Source organism: Rhea pennata, chromosome Z (assembly GCF_028389875.1).
Source record: "Rhea pennata isolate bPtePen1 chromosome Z, bPtePen1.pri, whole genome shotgun sequence".
Taxonomy (NCBI): Eukaryota; Metazoa; Chordata; class Aves; order Rheiformes; family Rheidae; genus Rhea; species Rhea pennata.
Window position 1 is genome coordinate 24855763 of NC_084702.1, and position 16869 is coordinate 24872631.

The 16869-nt window shown below is 36.4% G+C and overlaps 1 protein-coding gene across 1 annotated transcript in view; it reads right to left on the reverse strand.

The window, feature by feature from the left end:
• The window catches only part of ALDH1A1 (aldehyde dehydrogenase 1 family member A1), a 49000-nt gene extending 48377 nt beyond the window's left edge, over positions 1–623 (reverse strand). The window contains exon 1 of the mRNA XM_062599226.1: positions 491–623. The gene's annotated coding sequence lies outside the window, so the exon portion shown is untranslated. The remainder of the gene's footprint in view (positions 1–490) is intronic.
• Positions 624–16869: the final 16246 nt, after the last annotated feature.

The following is a 16869-nucleotide window of genomic DNA, read 5'->3' on the forward strand; positions in this document are numbered from 1 at the left end:
TTAAAAGTAATGAAGTTTTGATAAGATAATTCAAATCTATTCCATCAGCATAATGTCCAGTCCCTAATTTTGTCATGAAGTGAAATGTAGAGTTAGTTAAATATTCCACACCGAGGATATGGCTTTGTATATTTGTACATTTCATAGTTCAATTTATACATAGAGCACAAAGACTACTTAAAATTATTCATGGCAATTTGTTTTGGAGAAAGTTGTAAAATTCTAAACACATGAGAATGTCATAACTTCACAAAAATTTCCACATAAAAATCTCCAAGCTCTTTTTAATTCTCTTACAGATCTGACCACAAAATAAGAAAAGGTGCTTGCTTTGATCTAAAAAGATAGTACTTTTTAGGTCTCTAAAATCTATTTAATAGTTTTAAAATAATGATTACAGCTTACATAAGTTAGAAAACAAGAAAAAATATATTTGTTTACCCCCATTCAGGCTTAAGTAATATGCTAACAATCAAGAAAAGATACTAACCTCAGTATCATTTACAAACATTTTATCAAGTAGATTTGTGGCTGGAATTGGATAGTCAATACAGGGAATTACAGCATGACTATTCATGGCAGAAGTTGCTTTGCCTGGTGGTGAGCATTTGCAGAAGCCCCTGCTTCTCTGTGCTCTCTATGGACTCTATGTAATGCTATGCAGTGGGCTAAAAAGGGAGTGTGGTGGGAAGGGATAGACAGGGTTCAAAAAAGGAAAGGACATTTTAGATAGGGTACTCTATTACAGGAAGAAGTTGCCTGCTACTTGTCCTACAAATTAAGTAATTTCAGATAATACCCTACAAAATCAACATATAAATGTAATCATATATCCCTGGAAAAAATACTCAATTGCAATATGAAGTTTTACTTAGAAACCTCTATTTTTTTCAGTTAAAAGGTAAAGTACCCAACAAACAAGCTTTAAAATAATGATATTAGATTCTGTCACGTTTAAAACTAGAAATGTATCAGCATGATTTTACACTATTTTATACTGTTAGCAATATCCTAAAACTGATATTCTGTTAAATATGTGTTTACTTTATGGAAGCAGAGCTTCTTTCAGAAGGCGGGACAGTGTCAGTGGGTGAAAAGTATCTACGATGGTGGAGTCAGGGCACCTGGCTAGTTCAGAGCAGCTTCTCTGCTGAAGGGCACGGGTGCTTGTCCTGTATGCCTGGACCCTGCAGTATTTTCTGAGTGTTTTCAGACACTTGTTTGTGAAGTTAGAGAATGACATTTGCATACCAAACTCTGTTATTCCTACCACATACTGAAAATAATCTGCTCAGATGCAAGGCCCAAGAAGTCTCTTTATTGTTCAAAAGTGTGACGCTAATGCCAAACTTTTATGGAACTGTGGGAAAAAGAATATAGGGCCTCATTATCCAATATATTATATTGTTTTAGCATCATTCTCACAAAGTGAACTGCCATGGTAATTGCATTTAAAGGTACAGTTCTATTTTACCTCCAAATTTCTTGCAAAAGTCAATAATAAGCAAGGTGTAATATCTGCTACTCAGAGAAGCATACTCCAAAACTGTTGTATGTTTTTGTGTACAGTAAACTGTCCTGAATCCCTTGTCAGTGCTCATATTAATGCATTAAGGCTTATCAATGTCATCAAAATTTTCTGCTGTATATCTGACTTCCCAGGAAATTAGCATGCTGGTTAATGCTCTGAATGTTCCTGAGACTGCACGTAAGAAGAATCTGTTTGATTATTGTTAATATTCCATAGAGTTAACTTGAGCAGATTCACTGTCAGGAAATGTAGTGTTACAATTTAAACAGTTTCAGATTTGTCACTCAGCATCTCTTTTCTGCTTTCTTGGATTTGTTTCTGTAGGTGCCAGTATTAGTTTTTATGTAAATTTTTAAAATCTACCTAGGTAAATCTACGTTTTAAATGTTTGTTAACCAGAATTTTAGTTCTGATGTGAATTTTTGGGATAATGTCAAGTGCAAAAATACCACCATTTTAGGTGCAAAAAATATCACTGTTTAGACCTATATGTATTTGTCTTTCTGTACATATACTTTACATAGATATTTCTATATCTACATATCTGAAGAATATTGTAAAATCAACTACAATATAAGCATAAGTACTGAAAATGTAGCAGCACACTAGAGTGGTTTGCAGTAGTTTCTAGTTAATAATCTACTAGAGGCAGTGTTTCTTAAAGGGTAAATTTCAAAACTAGCTTTATGTCTTCCAGTGTTTCCAGTTAGAAAACCACATGTCCTGCAGGACACAGCTACCCCTGCACTATCTGTACATTTTCAGTGTCACTTTGTTCATAGCTCTGTAACTCTTTATTAGACATTTGTTCTCCCATCCTGAATTCTGTAGCTCTGATGAAGTTTCATACTTCGTGCAGCTAGAGCTGCGTTTCCTGAGAAAACTGCATCTGGACATAGTTTCATAGGCAGCAATATGTCAAAAACAGCCTGTATTTTGTATTTTTCTCTGAGTTACATAACAATCTTCTAGAGTAATTCCACTTGCTACAAATCTTTATCCTAGTTAATTATGTACTAAAGTGGTTGTCCTCAGACTGCAGCTCATGACTGGCCATGCAGCCATTACTGTTTTTGTATTATTTTACTTTTTAACTTAGGAATGGTTTTTTATGTGAGTTTATATGTGTTTTATGGCTTTTTAAAGGTGTTTCATCCTACATATATAACTATAATCCATATAACCTCAGATATTAAATCTGCATAAAATCACTGAAATCATCTACTGTAGAGTTTAAACAAGTCCTGGAGTTTTATTACACAAAAATTTTATGCCTTTGCCTTATGTAATTCTCCCACTGTAATCTATGATACAGTGGAAAAGGATTGTGTAAATACAACAGATTTTTTATTATTGATTTTGAAACAGGAGATATTACTGTAAGTTATTTTAATTTCATAGCGGAATAAAAGTATTTTTCACTTGGGGTGTAAAATACACGAGCCTATGTCACTACATTTTTGCTTTATTATATAAATCAAGGACAAAACGGATGGCTGTCATAAGGGACAAATCTGTGAATCTTATACAGTTTGGACATAAATGTTCTAATACTTGGGGAAATAAATAACCAATTTTTAAAATCAGAAGCTGTGGGAAAAATAAACTTACTGCAACATCTCCCTGCTTGGTCTCATGTAGATTCTGTCCAGCTGGAAACTCACTCCCACACTCTCAAAAATAAAGTACCAAGGATGCCTTTTAGAAGTGATATTAGGTTTTCCAACGCTTTAACATTCTCATATTTTCTGATAAGTAAACATATTTTATTTTTCATTATACATTGTTTTTGTTTCCCTTTAATCTGATGTTCTTCCTGTCATAAAGAAATTTGGAGGGGAGAAAAGCAGATTATTTTTTTAAAATGATATTTAGATAGCAGTACTTCTGAAGTCTCCCTTTCTTACCTGTTTCAAATTGTTGTTTTTTTTCTTTTCTGTTTTCTGGATACAAGGTGTCAAAAAGACTTTTGAAATTCTTTTAGCTTCAGAGTTCTTTTGCTAAAACATTATTAATTAATGGATAAATTATTAACTGCCACCACCTTCATGTGCACATACATACAAAATTAGCCATTGTCATAAATTTGACGGTTGATGGACTGTGAATCTCATACAACTTTCTTTAAAGGCTGGAACATTTTGTATATATTTATACATACATACAAGCATACCTAGACATATATAAATATAATTCACACATGTATCTTTGTATTACCTGTGCGGTTCGACCTGCCTTTCCTGAGCATGTATTTCATCAAGGCCAAACAGTACGGTATGTAGTCAGTCAAAAATGCAAGGCCTTACCTTTACAATCAAGGCTTGAGTTCCTAGATCTGTTATATTTCAGTTCCGCAGCACACACTGCCCTAAGGTCTGTAGCCAGCACTACAGTCACAGCACCAGGCATGACCTCTATATATACACAATGCAGTAACAGCAACAAGTGAATACTTAGATTCTTACTTCAGTTCCACGTTTATCAAGTGATATTACTCATAGAAAGAGATCCTTCAAGCAAAAACTTAATCTGCATTGAATTGGGAGTAATCTTGATGATACACTTGCAAAAAAAGGAGCTTATTGTATGACAGCAGATGAAAATAACGGCAGCCATTGCACGTACCACTCATTCTGTTAACCATGTAATATACATTGTCATTTTGACATGCAGATTATTTCTCTTCCTCTATCACCTCTGTGTCAATCCAATTCACTCATTCTTGCCAATGATGAAATGGAAAAAAAAAAAAAGAAAAAAAAAAAGAAAGGAAACGCGGAAAGATTGTTATCCTAGATCTCCATTTGCGGAACATTTTAAAGCCAGTTAGATTAACCATTGGGAAGATGTTAGTCTTGATAAGAGAATCCCCACTGGTTTTCTGTCTCCCTTAGACAATGAAATCACATAGTTGTGTCTGTGCCTCTCTGTTTTGGATTGTTCTATTTTAACACATAACAGATTGAAGGCTGCCTACTATTCCTAATTAACTCAAGTTAAACTAATGAGAGAGAGAGGGTGGAGGGAGTGCCAAAAAGAGAAAAGAGATCATGAGTTGGAAGAGATTGAATTACAACTTAAAGGGGATGGAGAAAGGGAAAGAAAATAGGGGGAGGGGGAGGTAATGCAGATACTGTTAGGCTTCAAACTAGGGGAGTGGAATGGCCTTTGAATAGTTTTGCCCTTCATTTCCAAAAAGAGGAAAAGAAGGCCCGTAAAAGTATCAAAGAAATATACGCAGTCCAACACTGTACTGAACTCAAATTCTTGCTTCTTGTTAGGAAATACTTCAGCACCCACTAGAGAACAGCTCAGATTCCAAAATCTCACTCTTATTATGCTATCAACAGCTTTCTCCAGCATGTTTCCACAATTTATTGATGTTGCTCTTTTTGCCAGCTAAATACCATGTCAACTACTCATGGAAGAAAGTGATTGCTGTTTGTTCTTTCCAAGCCCCATAAAAAAATGCCAGGAAAACATCAGGTTTTGCTGTGTTGTACTGAACAAATTTACATGTCATTTTTCTTATTATAGAAGTTATAAATTTGCACAAATGCATAAAGAAGGTAGAACTGAATTATTCCAGTTCAAAACAAGCATGCTACTTTCTGAACCATGAATAGACTCATTTTGAGCTTGTATGTTTGTGCACAAGAGGTTTTCACTCCTGACTTCTGTTGATATATCTTTATTTATAATACATATAGTATAATTTTTATATACTATGTTGATTTTGCTGATATAATCTACTTTATATATAGACAGGTTTTTATAGAAGATGTTATAACACATTTTTTTGATAGTGCTTCTTTGGAAGATTTCCTATTTAAAAACACAAGTCTGAACCTCCTGAGATCCTGAACATCGAAGTTCTGAGTAGGTTAGCTGTGTCTGATGGTGGCCGCTTACAGCAATGGCTAACTTTACTGCAGAGCAAGCGTGAAGAGTCAGGTTTCACGTGTGCATATGCTGTGGGTATTGCAGTGTTCAGAAGGGCATATTTTTGCCCAAACCCAGGGAGATGACCCTGGCTAATGGTCCCGCATTTCTGCTTCTGGAATCTCCTTTCTTGCACATCCGGAGGCAAGCAATGGACTTTGGGGTCAGGGAAAAGCGCAGCGCAGGGAGACAAGAAGGGTGCAAGGACGAGTGCGGAGGGGTTTCTGCAGGTGCCGGCGCGGGGAGGGGAGAGCCGCAGCGGCAAGGACGGAGGGCAGCAGGCAGAGCTCGCCGCCAGCCTCTGTGCGGGTGAAATGAAGCGATGGGCTGAAGCAGGGCAAAGGAGGCGCCGTGCCCTGACAGACCGAGGTGTGACCTGATGAATCCTAACCATCCCGGACATGTGCGGGAGGGCACGGGACCGGACCGCCGCCACGGCCGGCGGGGAGGGAGAGGGGAGCACTGAGGCAAGAGCTCAAACACTGCCCGAAGGAGGTGGCTTTCCTATGGATGCTTTTTTTTCCAAGGAAATTTTTGTCATCTCCTCTTTCCTTAGTTAAAAATAACTTTGAAAATCCTCATATCTTCGTATTAAAATCAGAGTTTTTCTTTTTCTTTTTTTCCGTAGTGGGGGGATATGATGGATGTATATATACACACAGACATCACCATTTTCTTTCAAAATGTATCCAGAAACAAAGGCACAGATAAACAGCCTGACCCTCAGGACCTAAACTTACAAGCCCTTGTATATTTGCCAACACTTAGTGGCTCCAGGCATCCCAAAGCACTAAGTTACACCCCTGGCGGACGGGTATCAGTGCAGCAGATGATAAACATAGTATGCTGTTTAACTGGGGGTTTGCACCTTTACGGGTGCACCTAGGTCTGTGTGAACCAGGGGTTTTGGCTCTGTACAAATGAACCTTGCTGCAGGGCTTTTGCAGGATGATTGGGGACATTCTGTTTTAGCTTGCACATAAGTCTGGTTGTCTGAAAGAGGAAATTAGAATCATACCATGGTATGGAATATTCTGATTACTGTTAAGCTGTTCTCCTCTTGAGAAACACACAGCAACTGTCATTAAGGTTTAAAAGCAAGCAAAGACAGATCTGGATGAATTTTTATGCAGCTACATGCCAGTTGCATTTCCAATCCCTTGCTACTATTATTTTCTAAAATAAAAGGAGTAACAAGATAAAATGAAGAATGGAAAAAAAAAAAAGTAAGATAAAATCTACAGTCTGTTGTCCTCAGTAGTGCAATATTGTTAGATTATACTTTTCTTCTGAGTATGTTGAATTTGATTTTATCTTATGGGGATGTATACACAAACATAAGATTAAGTTGTAACATTAGGTAGGCTTAGGCTGTGTAAAATTCTCACTAGGAAGTAATATGTTATGGGAACCATGCTGTGGTTACCGTACTGTACTGTCTGGAGTCAAAGGCAATCAAATGGTGCAGGGTGCCAAAAAGTCTATTGTTTTACCATTTTTATACTTGATTATCTAGAACATAATGCCTCTGTGCTCATGCCACAATTCTTTGTCTTTGCACTGGAAAACATGCAAATAATAAATCTTTGTTTCTCAATGATTATCAAGAAAATTCAGCTAGCTTCTATTTTTGACATTTCAATTGAAGAACTCTTTTGTATTGTACATGTGTGTACATGCATGTAAATGAGAAATGACAAATTTATCCAAGTATAAAGTAATTTATCTCTGTGAATTATGCATTTTCCTGGGCATAAATACTTTTCCCCTTATCAGAGAGATAAACTATAAATCCAAATGAATATCATATGTCACCTGAAGGTTTGTATTCATGAAAAAAAATAAGAAAAAGGAAAAAATAATGACAGCTCAGCTGCAGTCCCATCAGAAATAGGCCAAAACTCTATAAAAACCTGACACACATCTATGTTACCTGCACACATTACATTACCTTTTCAAACTAGGTCTAACGTGGATCTAGACTGCATATCGCTCTTATTTGATTAAACAAGGCTGTAAAAGACCTCTCAGGAGATTGACACCCTGGCACAAAAGGCTGCTGGAAATATAGGCTTACAGCTCTCATGAGACTCTTAGCAGACTTGACAGCCCTGGAGCTCAGCAACCTCTGGGGTGCGGGTAGAGAGGATAGAGGGCTGAGGGCAGAGGAAGAGGGGATGGCCCCAGCTTTGTCCCTTCTGTCAGTCTGACTGCTAGGATAGCTTGTGGAAGACGAGGGTCAGAATCATCTCACCCTTCCCAACCTGCAGTTATTGGCATAGTAATGGAAATAGTTGCAGAAAAACAAAAATCAGCTACTTGGAGAACAAAGGGTTTTTCATCCTCATCAGAGGCGATAATCCAAATATCGATTGACATATAGATATTTTTTGCGAAAAGAAAAAAAACAGGAAAATATGCACTTTTTGCACCACACAAACAAATCCTAATGTAAAAAAAAAGGAAAGGCCTCTTACATTGCCCAAATGTAAAGAACAAGAAACTGTTCAGATTATTGTTTTGTGTGTTGGGCTCAGCAAAGCTATATTAACTGAAAAGTCTCTAGTACAGTTAATATTACCCCTACACTTAGTAGTCTTCTTTCATTACAGCTTGAATTCCGCTGAATAATATGGAATTACTCACTCTTCTCCTGTGTATCAAAGTAGATTTTTAATGGTGTATTTATCTTCAAGTTACTCAAACGAAATCTGTGTCTTGAGAATGGTGCAATGCCAAACTGCCAAACCATTAATAACATCTTCTGCACAATACTTGTCACAGACTTACTGTGTGAATTACTTAAGAATTATATTTTACTTTCAGAAAGCAATATATATTTTTTTCTCTATTAAAACTTTCTCTTAAAAGCTGTTAATCAAAAAGACAAATCATGACAAGAAAACATTTCTGACATGCACCCTACTGCTGGATAAACGAAGTACCTTAGACAGTATGACTCTTCAGCTATCAAAATTGGCTGAATTTTACATTTCTTTACCTTTGCTGAAGGTAGGTTGTTCAGGAAAACATTCATCTGTGAACCCAGTGAGTCTCTACATGAAGGCATCTGCCTGAGATTTCAGACAGCTTAAAGGATAGCTGTTAAAAGAAGTGCCCTGTCCAGCTTATTTTTTATGACTGCTGAGGCAATGTTGCTAGCCAATTTAATCTTTCTTCTTCAATTGAAGATGCTATGGAATTCAGTAGCTTCAAATTTTTTATTCAATTCATTCAAAATTCAATTAATTATTGGATCACAAAGGTTTCCATTTTGCAGGTAACATTTTTTTTTAATCACTATGTGCTGGCAGGAATTTTTTACGTCTGTTGCTGGTTTCCAGCTTTCCAAGTGAGAGGGGATTGCTTGCCATGCACACAGGAAGAAGGCTTTTGAGCTAGATGTCCAGAGAGCTCTATAGCAGCCAACACACAAGCAATTGATCCAAAGGAACTGGTGAGTATAGGTTGCCTACTTGAACTTGAAAACCATCCCTCCTGAAATCATGACAAATTTTCATCACAGGATATTGAGCATAAGCAGCAGCAGCCAGATGGACAGGAATCAGAGCAATTAAACATCTTAATAACAGACCACTAACAGACCACTGTTACCAAACTTGTAAATCAGGGTAAATTATAGCAGTGCACCTCTGTACAGCCACTACTCATAGTACTGCATATGCCTTGGTCACCTGCATGAAGCTGAGTGGCCCAGATTTGGCAACAGAGCCCTAGGCTTTAGATCTGCTTGTTGAGCACAAGCCTTTTCTGCAGCTTGCTTTTTCTAGCCTTGGAGCAAGGAAGGCTCTAAAAAAGTTATCAGCGCTCAGCACAGACTCATGCCTGAAGCTAATGTCACACTAGCTTTACATCAGCATAACTTCACCGAGTTTAGTCACGTTACTGTTAACCTAACCCAGCAGGAGAACAAGGTCGGGCCTTTATAAGAAAGGGTGATTTACATTTTAGGCATGTTTTTAGGTATTTAGATTGCATGTATTTTCACAGTTTGCAAATATTTTAACACCTTTTGTGTCTCTATTAGTTCTGCCATGGATTCCTGAGAAACATAAATGTGGTGTAATATTATGCTCACAAAACCTGAATAACTCCCTATGGATGGTAATGCTCTATGCAGTGGAGAAACTGTGTGTTAACATATGGAGAAATCTTCATATTATTCATCACCTTTTTTTCAATCATTTGCAGATCAGTGGAGGATGAAGGACTGTTTGGCACTTGTCCATCAATTCCTGTTTTCTGCTGTAAAACTTTTTAACAATAGCCAAATCAAACTAGCAGAAGCTTAGTGGCTTTGGACAAGTCCACTCTCTAAATGATGTCTGGTATGACAAAACCTACATCTGTGTCATTTAGAATGGGTTTGCTTCAGGCATATCTCTGCCCATGGCAGTGAAACAAATGTCTTTCACTCTGGAGGAGATGATAAAAGAGCAGAATATAGTATGATATTGTTATTAAACTTCTTGTAGGATGAATCAGCCTCTTGAAGCAATCTTATGTGTTGCAACTCAGTGATAAAATGCACATTTTATCATAATATATAGCATAAAATACACAGTTTATTTTAACTAGATATATGTAGGAAAAAACTAAGCAGCAAGCATCAGTCAAGTGTTTCTGCTACTCTAAAGGAAAAAAAAATTACTATGGTCACTAAGGTAAAAAATAATGCAAACATTTAGCACATTCTCTAGATTAACTGTTAGCTGAATTTTTGTTAAAGGAGATAAAATGTTTAGATGTTCAATTTAGCTGTGACACACTTGTATATCTGAATCTGGGAGAATTACTTTAGGAAGATTCTAGGCATGACACTATTAAATTTGTTGCCAAGCAACAAATCTCTGTCTCCAAAGTTTGTAATCTTGTTTCTGCATAAACTTCAATTAGAAAAGTCTTCCCCAAAACAAAAGTAAAGGATGACTCTCTGACAGTTGTAAAATAATACAGCAGACAATTTAACAGGAAATGCCTTAATCGTGTTACTTTTTACAGCATATGCTCTAGCAGCTGAAAAGAACAGCTCCAGGGCAGTCAGAAAAACACCTGAGTTTTATGAGCTGTCAGATACGGAAGATATGGGATGAAGCTCCTGAAAAGCAACATTGTTCAGACCACAGAGCTATGTGGAGAAGACTGGCTGCCTCTGCAGTGTGTCGTTTTCCAGAGCACCCTGGGACTGTCGTTTCAGTGGATTGGAGGCACCTGCTATGCCTGTTCCAAAGACACCTGCTTTACCAGAAAAGTGTTGCTCAAGTTGACTGCTCAAATCAGCTATTTTTCTGCATAGAAGAACTTCGACACTAGAAGAATTTTGGTGCTTTTAGATGGGCAAGGAGACTGAATTAATACTGACTAAACTTAAGAGCTTTATTAAGACTGTCCAATCCACTGAAACAACAGTTCCTAGGTAATAAAAATCCACCCCAAGCAATAACTACACATGCATATCTTTGTCCAGAAACGCTCTTATTCAGGTCATCCACAGCAAAACATCAGGTATTAATACCTGAGCTAAGACATATTTACCAAAGAAAGGGTTGGACTCCAGTTTCGGGTTGTGTTGTTGGCATCGTTACAGGACACAGCGAAGAGCTGTTGGCCTCTGTGTATACCTCTGCTACTCGGGACTGACCAACAAGTTTTCAAACTTTCACTAAGATTCAAAAAAATAAAATCAGAATAGCAAAAGAAGAAATTCATATAGTTGTTTTAGAAATGTTGATATTAATTAAAAATTAAAAAGAAAGTGTCAACAAATTCAATATATTTAAGCAAATTAGTTAACATCTAAATAACATGGCCAAAGACAAGTTCTTCTGTTTTGTGTCCACTACCAGGACTGAGTGGTTAGTTTCCAGTTTTGCAGAATGCATTTTAGTGTAAAGATTTATTGCAGAAAATATTGAGAATGATAAATGATTGACTTCCTATCGGGCTTAAAAAACTATTTAGAAATTGGACTAGCCTTCCAAAATCCTCCACAATAAATATTGCTTAAGTGAGGCTTGCACATAGTTTCATTAACTATGAAGACACCAGGGAAGGTTGGATAAAAGTTGCCTAACATTTAAATATAAAAATTGAGTTCTATTTTTTTAATGTAGCCATAATCTTAACATGTTCATCTACCTTGAGTGATTTTTCTTGCTTGTTTTTCTACTCCCAACTGTTCAATCGAAGTTGGGATCACTTTCTGGAAAATACGTTTTTCTGGAAGTTTAAGTATGTCCTGTAGCTGTTTATCACTTTAATGGGGAGCTGGCACCACCAGAGTTCTATTCTTCTCTTTCTTCCCACCGTAACACTCACATCTAATAAGCAATTTCAGACTGTAACTGCTTCATCAGAAAGACTTCCTTTATTCTCAAAGTCTGTTATTAGAATCTCACATCTTTCTTTTCTTTCTTTTTTTTTTTTTTCTTTTTTTTTTTCCATCATCATTTCTTCTTCCTTACAATTGTGGCTATTTGTATACATATAATAAAAATCTTTATTAATTAAAATTTTTTTTTCATTCAATTGAATTTGTGCATAGAAATGAATTTATGAATGAGCTACCTCATTTTCTGTTTCACCATGGGTATTGAAATTAATGAGGTTTGTGTATCTTGATACTCTTTTTTTCTACTGAGTGTACTTGAGACCTACTGTCTTAAGATACAATTACATTTCAAAATGTCTCTTGCCTCCCTCTTATGCAAATTGTATACTCATCTTCATGGAAGAAATTAATAGATGGGACATTTAGAATAAAAATTTATTCCCTAGATTGTTAAATTTTGAAATAAACCTGTGAGCCAAGAAATTCATAAACACTACTAATTTTTGACTTCCTTATCTTTTCCAAGAGTGAACAAAAGTAGTTTGCTTATTCTCCTCAAGATAATTCTGAATTCAGATTAATTATTGCTGATTGATTGTGAAATATTGCAAATAGGATTTGATTTATTATATACTGATTATTGTACCTTGATTATTTGGTGTATGAAAATAGCTAATTGATTAGGTACGTTTTTGATTTTCTAACAAGTTATTTCATTAGATTTCATTGTGAGTATTTGTCTTTCATTCCCTTACGGCCTACTTTTCTAAAGTTGTTTACTTTTCTAAAGTTTCTATTTTGCAGTAGTGTTAAAATGTGCATTGATCTTCATTAAATTAAACAAAATAATGTAGCAAGTGAGCAATGCAAACTTTCTCTAATATAAACAATCTAATGTCTGTAAATTTATTTATTTCCTGTGAGAAGTAGGTGAATCCTAAAAGAGCACTGGTTTAGTAAAAATTCCACAGTATTTTACAAAACACTGTAACCAGAGATGAAGGGCAGACCATTATAAATAGAAAAGAACTAGGCCGCTAAAACTGAATTCTTGCATATATTTTCAAGTATATGCATGCATATGAAACAAATGTTGGGATCTCAGGGAAACAAAGAGCTTCTCTTAATGCATCATTGCAGCTTAAATAGGTAATAACCATTTGTTCTACTTAACTGGAAGATTTCAAAATACACAAAACCATTTGGATGATGGAGATCTCTAAAGAATAGAAGCCACGAATTATATCAAAGTACTAATTATATCAAAGGTGAAATTTTAAGAAAGTTAGGAGAGTATGTGGCCAGCTTTGTCCTCTACTAAACTGTAATCAGTAAATTGTCTTTATCTTAAAACATGTAATAAAATATAACCCATGGACTTTTGAGCTCAATAACAACTGAAGGTAAAATTCATTCAGCTTTAAAGTCCAGGTTATCAGAGTGTATGTAAATACAAACGTGATATTTGCTTACCTGATGGAACAAGGACCATATCTTCATATGGAAGATCATTCACAAAATCCTGAAGGTCATTTTAACCCAGAACAGGCACTACTACAGTACTTGCCAAATAGAAAACCTTGTGGCTAGTGTTCTGTATTTTTCTTACAGTTCTGAACACCAAACCTTCAATTTTGTGCATTTCCTTATAGTCTTATTCACTTCAGTATGACATTTAGTACTGTTGAATTTTATTCAGCTCTCGGGAGGACATGGCAAGAAGACAACAGGAAAGAAAGTGAAATACAGATAATTAGCTTATTGCATGAGATTTACAATGCACAGTAGCAAAGATTTTGCAACGTTATAAATCTTATTGCTGTTCATACAACTGAGAAATAATCAGCTTCACAAAAGCTTTCTACAAGAAGCAATTTTTACTTAAGAATTCCTTTGGAATGGATAACTTCAGCCAGCTGGAAAAACACCCTTTTCATGGCCCTCACGTTCGCTGATTATGCTTTAACTTCTTTAGCCTCCATTCCAGTCACCTGGAAGATGAAAGTTAAACGAGAAAAATATCTGTCATCGAGCAGATGATAACAAATAAATGGTAAATTAGATATGACAAGTTACATTTGTTAATGCCATTTGCTGTTATTTCAGTCTGAAATGCTCCTAGTATATTTAATTTTACTACTTGCAGCAGTGTTGCAAGATACTGCTGGCTCCTGCAATTCACTAATGCAGAAAAGGAAAAAGAGAGGCACAGGTGGGAAGGTTCACTCATGAAGACTATCCTGTCACTTCTACTGACTAAAAACATGAGGCTTCCTCACTTTTTAAAGGAATTATATGATACGGCAGAAGGGAGCCTAAAGGAGGCAATTGAAGAGTCACTGTTTTTAAGGAAAAGTTCAATGAATTCTGAATTCGTGTAGTCTAGATCCAGTGTACTCTAGAAAAAGTAGCCTGACTCAGGTGTTTTCATCAGCTTCATCTTGCTCAGCCCTTTTAAGGAACTTCTTACTTTTCTAGGCTTTTTGTAACATCCAGAAATTCAGGATGGGAGATGAACCATGCTATTCAAAATATTTTTTATCCTTTTTTTGTTGAGTCTTGGTTGTACACTGTATGCCTTGAAATTTCACCTGAATGTTATTCTTCACTCTTTCATAGTTGATTCCTGTGATTGTCTTTATTGTATCTGTTTGAGAAACGTCTAGAACGCTATTCAAGACAATACAGATACAGCATAACTGTAAAGCTACCTCTGTGTGTTGATATGTAGCTTAAACACTGCCTATATTTAGGAACGATATCTGGAAACCATGCTCTTAGCCAGATCTTTACATAAATAATACATCAGTGAAGAGATACTGATGTAGTGATGATGTGATGATTTTAACTGCAATTTAAGCTCAGGTGATAATATAAATAAGAATGAACTTTGTTCTTTATCTGGTAAGAGTAAAACTGTATCGGCATTTTATCTGAACAATGTCTGAGAGTTCCTTAATCTTTTCATAAAGCAATTTCATGTTCACAGACTGTTAATGATTTACTTTCCTTGCTCAACTGTCTTCTGCATCTGCTTTTCGTTATGCCACTAAGTGCTATAAAGTTTTGCACTGATTTCAACTCACAACGTGATACATTTCCAGGCCCAGACTCCTGTTGGGCACATGTGAAGCATAAGTCTTGTCTGTGTATCTTTACTGCATGTTTGCTAAATGAGTTGAATAATGGTATTATTCAAACTTTTTAAAATTGAAATTTCTTGAAAAATACAATAACACCATTGTGTTCACTTTTCTAAGATTAGTATTGGATTTAATATAAAATTAGTATAACTTTATATTGAATCAGAAACCTTAGAGGAGATCTGCGGCAGAACAAAGTAAATAAGAAACTAAGATAATGAGATACCTAGAAGTCAATAGAAACTTGTACTCCTGCAACACCAGGTTTTTGAAGATATTGCCAGAGATTTAAAGTAATCTGTGCTTAGCTGCTGAAGTTAAATATCCACCATTGCTTAACTTGCAGCCATGCAACCCAAGGCTCTACTCTTTCAAGATCGCAAAACCTGAGCAGCCTCAGGGATAATGAGACCTTGAATGGAAGGTTTCAAAGGGAAGAAATTGGCTGCCGTAATATTTCTTCCCTGAGTACCTGTCTAGCTGTCGTTCCTCCAGGAATGACGAAAAGTGTGATATAAGGAATCTCTTTCTTTCTTTCTTGCATAGTTGCTAAGAGTAACCAAAATATAAGGGCAAAATGCTCTCTATTTTACTTTACTTAGGAATACTTACAGTATGACTCAGCATATTTGAATGAGGTAAGAATAAAAACATCTTGGAAGGCAACCAGTGAGGATGAGACTGCAGGAAAGACTAGGTGACACCACAAGCATGTGAGCTTTTGCCAGCATGACTGCAGAACTAGCAAAAGTTTATCTGCACATATCTGCTTACACTTCCAGTATGCATTTTCAGTACAGTATGGGAATGTTTTAAGGCACACAGTAAGGAGCTAATGGGTCACAATGAGCAAGGAACTGGCTCAGGAAAAGGTATATTTATACCTTTTGAAGCACAAGAGCTACATTTCTAGATTGTGGGGAAAATTAGTCTGAGGCAGAATTCCTTCTGGAGAACTCTCCACACATGCTGCAGTGGTCTAATTGGAACTTTTTTTGCAAAAATAAAAAGAATGTCAACCAAAATGCTGTTTTATCTAGGAGAAAATACAAGAAAAAAACCCTCCTGGACTCCTGACTGATGGCCTGCAGGAAAGCTCAGACTTCCATGAACTGTACCTCCAAAACCCCTATAAAAACAAGGCACTAAATGAGGCTTTTTGAAGGTCCTGGCCCTTGAGATTTCAGCCCAAGACTTCAGGAAGAGGGCTCAGTATTTCTTTGAACTTCTACAGCATGGGGAATTTGAAGAATGGGTAATTCCTCCTTCCTCTATTTTCCCCACCGTATATCATTCCTACCCTACAGCTTATTCTGACTGAGCACAGAGTGGAATGATTCACAGTTTGTTTCTGAATGATACAGCCTACTAAACTCCAAACTTTGTTTTTTATATCACCAGGCTATGTCACCATTTCTAAAGCCACCTACTATGGAGAAGCCATTCCCTTGGCTCCCAGGCTTAAATGATATGGAGTGGTTTCTGACCCCACTACTCAAGAGTAGTCTTTGAAGTGCAGAGCAGCTCAGTTCACACTGTGTAGCACTGAGTGTCTCCCCCATGCCCTTAGGGTGCAGTTTTATGTGTATGTGGTCTCAGTCCATACTTCATGAAATAATGTGAAGCTGTTTTTCAGTTCTTCAGGAGTGTCTGTGGCAGGAAAGATGTTAAGAAGGAATGAAGCCCACTGGAATACTGCTGAAGGTAGGTTTTTTTCAGAATTTTTATAAAGATTTTTCCTGAAAAGATATATTCCTGACCCCATCTGGATTTTATGTCAGAGGAAGTTTGCTGGCTTGCTTCAAAAGAGAGGCTAGAAGCAACTAACAAGTGCAGTAGATCTGATTCTCCTAGTAAATTAGGTAGTGTAGATGTACCTAAAGAAATTATTTCTGAACCAC